Source organism: Anabrus simplex, chromosome 5, assembly GCF_040414725.1.
Source record: "Anabrus simplex isolate iqAnaSimp1 chromosome 5, ASM4041472v1, whole genome shotgun sequence".
NCBI lineage: Eukaryota > Metazoa > Arthropoda > Insecta > Orthoptera > Tettigoniidae > Anabrus > Anabrus simplex.
This window is the reverse complement of record NC_090269.1, coordinates 38803604-38812177: the sequence shown is the minus strand read 5'-3', so window position 1 is coordinate 38812177 and position 8574 is coordinate 38803604.

The following is an 8574-nucleotide window of genomic DNA, read 5'->3' as shown; positions in this document are numbered from 1 at the left end:
TCTTTCCAGTCATTCGACCGGGTTGGGAATGGAATGAATGAAGCCCACCCCATCTAGAGGCGGGGATAGGAACTGTGCTGGCTGCCGAAGCCTGTCGCACTCCTCTGGGGCAATGAATATGACTGAAATGAAATTATATTGGAGAGTGTTGTTGGAATGAAAGATGACAGGGGAAACCGGAGCACCCGGAGAAATTCCCGTCCTCCCTCCACTTCGTCCAGTAAAATTCTCACATGGAGTGACCGGGATTTGAACCACGGAACTCAGCGGTCAGAGGCCAGCGAGCTGACACCTGAGCAGCGGAGGCTTTAGATAGTAAGTAAATTGTATGAGTCATGGCAACTCTGCCTTCTTCACATATAGAGTCATTCGAGTGACGACCGGTAAACAAATCCCGTACTGAGGTGTCGTCCAAAAAAAAAAAAACTTGTCATTGTGCCTCGCTTCTATGCGCAGTGCATTCAAATGTCTCGTCATACGCTGTCTATGGCAAATCATCATTTTGGTGCGACCAGACATGCGACAAGTTGACGTTGTTAACATTGTTCACGTGAATATAAACTGCTGTCTCCAGAGTGTGGTAAAAGTTCCAGATCAACATCGCGTGGGCCGTCCACGCAAAACAGCAGCAGCTCAAGACCAGTATGTGGGTACCCTACACGCACAGCTACTACTCTGCGCCAAGAGCTTCGTGATGCCACAAGAGTTACCCTAAGTACCCAACCTGTGCGGAGTTATTCCAGAAGACCCCTCAGGACGACTCCACTTTGGCATCAGAGGGTGGCTCGCGTTCGATAGGCTACAGCACTTCAAAACTGGACACGACATCAGTGATCCACATCGTTGTTCACTGATGATGTGCGGATTAGTTTACACCCTGATGACAACCTTCTGAGTAAATGGAAGGTAATGAACCAGTAGCTGGGAGGTTCAGCACTGTACTGGTGCGGTATCATGTTCAGCCGCGGTACAACACTGGCAAAGTATGACGGCTGGAGAGTACGACCACGCCGTTCTCCAACCCGTTTCAAGTGGTTTTGCAGACACTGTTGGAGATGATCTTTCTCGCCCACATCGTGCAATAGGTCTGAGTGGATACCAGGAGGAACGTGGGATTCGCTGAATGAACTGATCAACGTCTTCCCCAAACATGAACTGCAGAGAGCATGCGTGGAACTTTCTTAAAAGAGCAACATCCACAATAACAATTCATGCCCGAGACGATGCTGTTTTAGAGGAGTAGCACTGTCTATCTCAATAAATGCTCAATGACTGAGCATACACCGTCGTGTTGAAGTGTGTATCAGGGTTCATCGGAGGACCAACACGTGACAGGGTTGGAAACTGTCTAATATTAATTGATGTTCTAACTTACGAGGTACCTTAATTTGTTTGTTAGAGTCACATACAGAGTTTACAATAATGCTTTCACGGCCCGTAATTTATTTATTATTATTATTATTATTATTATTATTATTATTATTATTATTATTATTATTATTATTATTATTATTATTATTATTATTATGTGCGTATGGACCCAATGGATCACGCAAAGCTATAACGATTCTGTTTTCTGAGTTGCCAAACAGCTCTCATCCTTTCTCCGTGGATCCTTTTTCGTTCTTCTGTCCACTTTGCTCCAGTCTTCTTTTTCACTTCGTTCTCTGGTTGCACTTTCCATCCATTAATTTTTTTCCTATAAAGGTTTCTGTCCGCGGTGTCATTTGGGTTTATCTGGGCTTTTTCCAGATCCTTCTTCACTTCTAGTACCCATGGAATATTTTTTAGATGTTCTATGTAGGTGAGAATCTTGTGTGTCAGTCTACTTGCCGGCAATCTGTGGACGTGCCCATAGAATTTCAGACGTCTTTTACGGATGTCTGCTGCAATGTTGGAATGCTCTTCTGTCTCTCTGCGTAACCTCAGTCTATATCCATCTTCTGTTTTTCGAGGGCCGAGAATTTTCCTCAGGATTCTCCTTTCTTCTTTTAAAATATTTTCTAGGTCACCTTTCCCGTTTAGTGTAAGGGTCTCACTGGCATATAAGACTTCGGGCTTTATTACTGTATTATAGTGTCTGATCTTTGCATGGCGGGACAAGCACTTTTTATTGTATATGTTGTGAACCCTACCGTAGGCTTTCCGAAATTTTTGTAGGCGAATTTATTTATTTATTTATTTATTTATTTATTTATTTATTTATTTATTTATTTATTTATTTATTTATTTATTAAATAACTGACAGTTTGAGCCCTATTTTACAAGAGTATATTATATTTTGTGTTACTGTCATGTCAAAAAACAAGAGGAAATTCTTTGCGTTTCGCAGAGAACTTTGCTCTACGCTTCAGAAGAAAATTTCCAATAATGATGATTTGAATTTAAGTAGGCTATGCTTTCCTATTGGTCTGTAGCAAATGGAACCCCTCTCACTTTTTCCGCACGTTTCCTTCCTTGATACAAAATCTCCTGGGCTGAGAGACTGCGTCATCGTCTAGGTGGCAACCCCCCCCCCCAACCCCGAGGGGAGGAATTAAAACGTGTTTACTTGTAGTAACTAGTATTCCATACATTGAATCTATTGACTATTCAGGGCACCATTTCATCTACAGACTTCTCTTTAGCTAGTGGTTTTAACGTAGCACAATTTCAGATACCTTTTTGGCGACCATGTGATGTGGAAGTACTACGACAGGAAAGGAAGCGGCCGTCGTCTTGATTAAGGTACAGTCCAGCACTTATCATGTGAAAATGTAAACCTACGGAAAACCATTTTCAAGGCTGTCGACGACAGGTTTTTTTTTCCCTTTTAATTTTGGCCTTCGGTCTTGACGACAATTTATCCAACTACAATGTTGTATATTTCTGATTATTTTTTATGAATGGACAATTTTGTATGTTTCTAATATTAATTATGAATAGATTTTGATGAATTGAACTTATACATTTAGGAGGAACACTAACACCCACCCATCGAGCCGGAGAAATTAACTAGACGAAGTTAAAATCCCCGACCCGGCCGCGAATCGAACCCGGGACCCCAGTGACCAAAGACCAGAACGCACAACTTTTCGAATGCAAGCTCACAGCTACGCGACCCACACCACGCATGCCAGCTCGCTCGTTTTCATCTAGAGAGTATAGGTAAAGTTCAATTATTTTCTTCTGTATTATCCGGACGCACGCTTCTGAACAAGCCGAACACAGATTTCCTGAAACGTTAAGTTTTCTAAGATAAATTTCTTGTTTCTCACGACCAGCACCAAAGTACCTCCATATCCATTATTCTAGGTACACAATGTAAACATAAATCAAAATAGGATTATTCTCCTTCTTGTTATCATTATTAATATTTCTTGTGGTATTTCAATGAACTGTCCTTCCTTCGGATGACATATTTTTTCTTCAAGTGGTAATCCACCAGCTAATCTTAGCCTAAAACTTGTATGTATCATGAAGTCGTCAAAGCACTAGCAAAGAAAACTCTCCTCCCTTCACCAATGGTTGACATTAATGGGAGATAATTCCATTGTAGTGTCCATTGAAAGAATTAAACATTTCCGTCGTCTCATCATAACACTGTGCCTTTCTTTTGCTTTATTCTCGACATTAGGAAAATCGAGGGGAGAATCAGCGAGAATTTACTAGCCATTGATTATATACTCAGGTGCAATAACATTTAAATTTTGAGCTCCAAGAAGGGAGAGAGAGAGAGAGAGAGAGAGAGAGAGAGAGAGAGAGAGAGAGAGATTGAGAGAGAGAGAGAACGAGAGAGAGAGAGAATAAATCAATGATATCAATAGAAGAATTAGAGTATTATGCAAAGAGAAAATGCAAGTTTGAAAATATTTAGGCTTCGGATAACCATTAATCGCACACTATTCTTATTTGAAGAAAGAAAGAAAGAAAGAATGAAAGAAAGAAATAAAGAAAGAAAGAAAGAAAGGCAATAATTTAGGTTTTCCTGTCATTTAACCAGTGATAAGGTAAATCCGGGACAGATGCCGCCCCGGTAGAGATGCCGCATACACTGTAGCTAAAGGTTCCCATCGTTACAGCTAGATGGCAATATGTGTGGTTTTTCAGTTTCTAAGGAAGAACTACCGTCTGCGAGTGTGACGAAATTTGCTCGTATATTACGCCAATTATAGCCGATATCATGAGGCGAGTACATGTTTCCTCCTGACAAAGTTTTTGCGTGTGTTAATTTATTGTATATTAAGTTGGCTTCAAATGCTTAAATCAGACGTTTTTAGTACAGTAGACGTCAGAAACATTAGTTGAGAGTAAGCTAATTTTGGGCCATGATAGCCTTGAGGTATGAAAACAGGAGGGTGCGGCGTCTCTCCCTGATAGCCTTCGGGCTGAGCAGCGGTCGCTGTGCAGGCCAGAGCCATTTCAAGGGTGTTAAGTGCCGTGGGGTTTTATATAACACAGTGAAGAATCCATTGCACATGCACATTTATAGTAAATCGAAATTAAAATATGATTTTAATGTTGTAAATTATCAGATAGATTTTTTCCATTGAATGATTATATTATGTGGATATAATTGTCTTGTAGTACGTTCTAGTGTTCGGTTATATTAAAGTTGAAGAAATTGGCTTAAATCTGATTTTGTCATTAATTATTTTACTCGCGGCATCTCTCCCGAGCAAAGTCGGCATCTATACCGGGATCCAGGGAGAGACGCCGCAGATGCAACAATTCCTTTGATCACTCCTTTCTCCCATTTACTTTCAATTGCCAATATTTTGTTCATCCCTGATCAAATGTACATGTTTTGAAATTATGCTCGATGAATTTGCAACAATTTTTAAAGTAAATATACCGAGATATAACAAAAGACATAAAAAGTGCGGCAACTCTCCCGGAATTACCCTACATTTCCTAATAACGTCCATTCCTTGAATAACTATTAGTAAAGAATAATAACGAACACTGTTACAAGATTGTATTAAATAAATCTTCTTCCTGGCTTCCTTGGCAGTTTATTGGGGTCGGCACTTCAAGTGAATTTGGTCGACTTTTACAGCAAGATGCCCTTCCCGGCTTCAACGCTATGTGAAGGAATGTATTCACTATGGACATTGTGAAGGGGTTTGGAATTTAAATTTAATCCAGAATTTTGGCATGCAATCCAGTGATTAGAAATTGTATACCAGCCCCTTTCCTACCCTACCGGCCAACGGTACTCGAACAAGGTAACCATGTTGTCAGACCTTAGAGAACTGACGTCCTAAAGATCACGGTCACCAGACAGGAATAATAATAATAATATTAAGTGTCTTGCCTTTGCTGACGACCTAGCAATAATCACCCGCACTCCCGAGGAAGCCAGAACCGCTCTTGAGAATCTGCATGAGATTGCTATTAAGACTGGCCTCCAAATATCATATGAGAAAACACAATACATGAACTCCAAGAACACCAGTGTGGAATTACTTGGGACCAAATATGGCAATATCACACGAGTTAAACATTTCAAGTACTTAGGTGAAATTATCGGAAGCACTGGTAACAACAGGATAGCCAACAAAACCCGTGCCGAAAAATTACGTAAAGCCTACACAATCACCTGGAATATCTACAATAAGAAATCCCTTTCCATCCAAGCCAAGCTGCGTCACTACCATACAGTAGTTCTTCCTGAAGCACTCTACGCGATTGAAACATCAACACTGACCATCAATATCAATGGCATCGAGAAAATGGAACGGCAAATACTTAGGAAAATATTTGGACCAAAGTTCCAAGATGGAATATGGATGCGAAAAAGCTAGGAAGAACTCTACTCGCTGACCGAAAGATTCACTTCAATCGCCCGGAAAAAACGTATGCAATTTTACGGACATCTAGCACGAATGGACGACTCGCGACTGACCAAGAAAATATTCCTCATTATCAGCGGAACCCGACAAAATAAAGTACGGTGGCTTGCTGACACCCAAAAAGATCTCGCAGAAGTCGGCATTGACGCAATGACAACTACACGGGCTACATTTAGACACAAAATTAACTTGCATAGCTTTGCAGCCAGACAATGTACAAGAAACTTGAAACTCCAGGAGGCATGGACTCAAGAAAGACGACAGACACACAGTGCGAGTATGAAGAAGTTTTGGGAGAATAAGAGAAACAAGAAGAAGAATGCTAACTAATGGTTCTACGTGCTCCTTAGAGGGCCTAACGCATATATTATAATAATAATAATAATAATAATAATAATAATAATAATAATAATAATAATAATAATATGCTGCTTACCACATCACGACTGGCTGATAAATGGATATCAGGGACATGAATAACCCGTTATTACCCGACGTCAATATTAGGCAATATGTTTTTGAGTTCATTATTTCTTTTAAAAGGTTACTATGTAATTATTTTTTCAAAAGAGTGTCTGATGATACTTGACAAGGCAAAATTACATGTGAATCGAGATATAATTACTGCAAAACTTTACACCGTGGAGCTGTGAGCTTGCATCCGGGAGTTAGTGGGTTCGAACCCCACTGTTGGCAGCACCCCTGAAGATGGTTTTCCGTGGTTACCCATTTTGACACCAGGCTAATGCTGGAGTTGTACCTTAATGGAAGCCATGGCCGCTTCCTTCCCACTCCTAGGTCTTTCCTATCCCATCGCCACCATAAGATCTATCTGTGTCAGTGCGAAAGAAATTGTAAAAAAAAAATTAAAATACTTGCTGTACACTAAAGTGACGGAAATACAGTTTAGAGTAAAGATCAACATCAATATAAAATATGAAGATAACGTTGGAATTCAATAGGACAAACTGGGATAAGTATTCATTTACAGGACGAGGACTAACGGACTGGAATAATTTATCAAGAGGTTTGATAAATTTCCAAGTTCTTTGAAAACATTTAAAACAAAGGCGAGGTACACAACTGATATGGTATCTGACATCTGGGCGATAGCCCTAAATACAGATTATTGATGACTCATTGATGAATATTTACCTATAATTCTTCGGTAATGTCAAAGATTTGATGTCAATTAAAGGATTAAATGTATTTTATAATGTGTTCAATGATACATAATAACTAACTATATATTTTTAGTATAACAACTTCATTTTAAATTAGTCTTCTGTCAGTTAAAATTCTTCAATCACAGATAGACTCTCTATGTTTCCTCAGGTTTCCTTTTCCTCCTGTAATAAACCTTCCTTTTTTTCAAATGAATATGCATTCTCAGTACCTACATCGTGCCTACTATCTGGTACATTTATCAAAAGTATTTATTACACATTCTTACGTCATGTACCAATTACACATTTTAAATAAACGGCAACTTATGACCCGGAGATGAAGATGGCGGGAAGCTACATGCTAGCCTGTAGGCTGAACTTTAAACAAACAAAAAATCCTGTAAAATTGAATTGAATTGAATTGAATTGAATTGAATTGAATTGAATTGAATTGAATTGAATTGAATTGAATTGAATTGAATTTACTGATCGTGATTTACATGCCACTGAGGCTGAAAAGCCCTTTTATGTAGCGTCTTCTTATAATACAGTACTGGTTTATGAACACAGTAACTATTTTTATAACATTAAAGTATTAAACTAAACATGAAACTCAGAAAAAAATGAAAATACAGATACCAAATCCAGTAAAGTTAAGACATACATTATATAATAAGTAAGAACGTAAATCGTTAAGCCCTTCTGTTATTTTGGACTACATGGATTTAAAGAATATAAAGCTAAAGCAGAGAAACAATTTTCTTCGAAATATACATATTTCTGATTGTTCGACACAAGAATACCTGATCTCAGCCTCTTGCGTACTCCTCCAGAAACATAGATGTTAAGAACTGCTTCAGTTGGGTACAGTTAGTGTTATTAGCAAAACGGCGAAGATTAAAGACGTTAAAGATACGTGATGCAGTGCAAACAAAGGATTTGTTAAATTTAGTGGTATGATGAAGGGGAATTTGAAGGATGGTTTTTGTAGACCTATTATCTCTGTTATGTACCGACTCCATAGGTTTTAATGCATTATAAAGGTAGGATGGTGCCTTCAGTTTGAGAATTTTCTGCGAAGCAACAGCTACTGAGATTTCCCGACGTTCATGGAGTTTCAACCATTGTAGATGTATGTAATAGGGTGTTATGTGTTCATCACGCCTGGCATTTGTAACGTAACCAACACATGCGTTTTGTACCCTCTGTAGTTTTATGTTCAAAGTTTCAGATAAGTCGTTGTATACGACTGAACCATAGGAGAGAGAGGCTATTACAAATTACAGTTTGCCAGGATTGGAAAGACATAATACAAATGTCGGCATTTTGAAGACGGTGCAATAGATTTGGATATTTTATTCCATGTTTCATTTCTCTTCAACTGGAAAAATAATTTCGTGCTTTTATTCCCTATTAATTATGTATGTTATTGTATGTTATTAAAACATTTAGCACGTCCTCAGAGGGGACTATATTGTCTTAAAATAGTACGTTTGTAACAAAAAATATCCATTAAGATACGAAGTTAGTTCAAATAAACTAGATATGTTAACTCTGTTAGTATCAGTTGAACT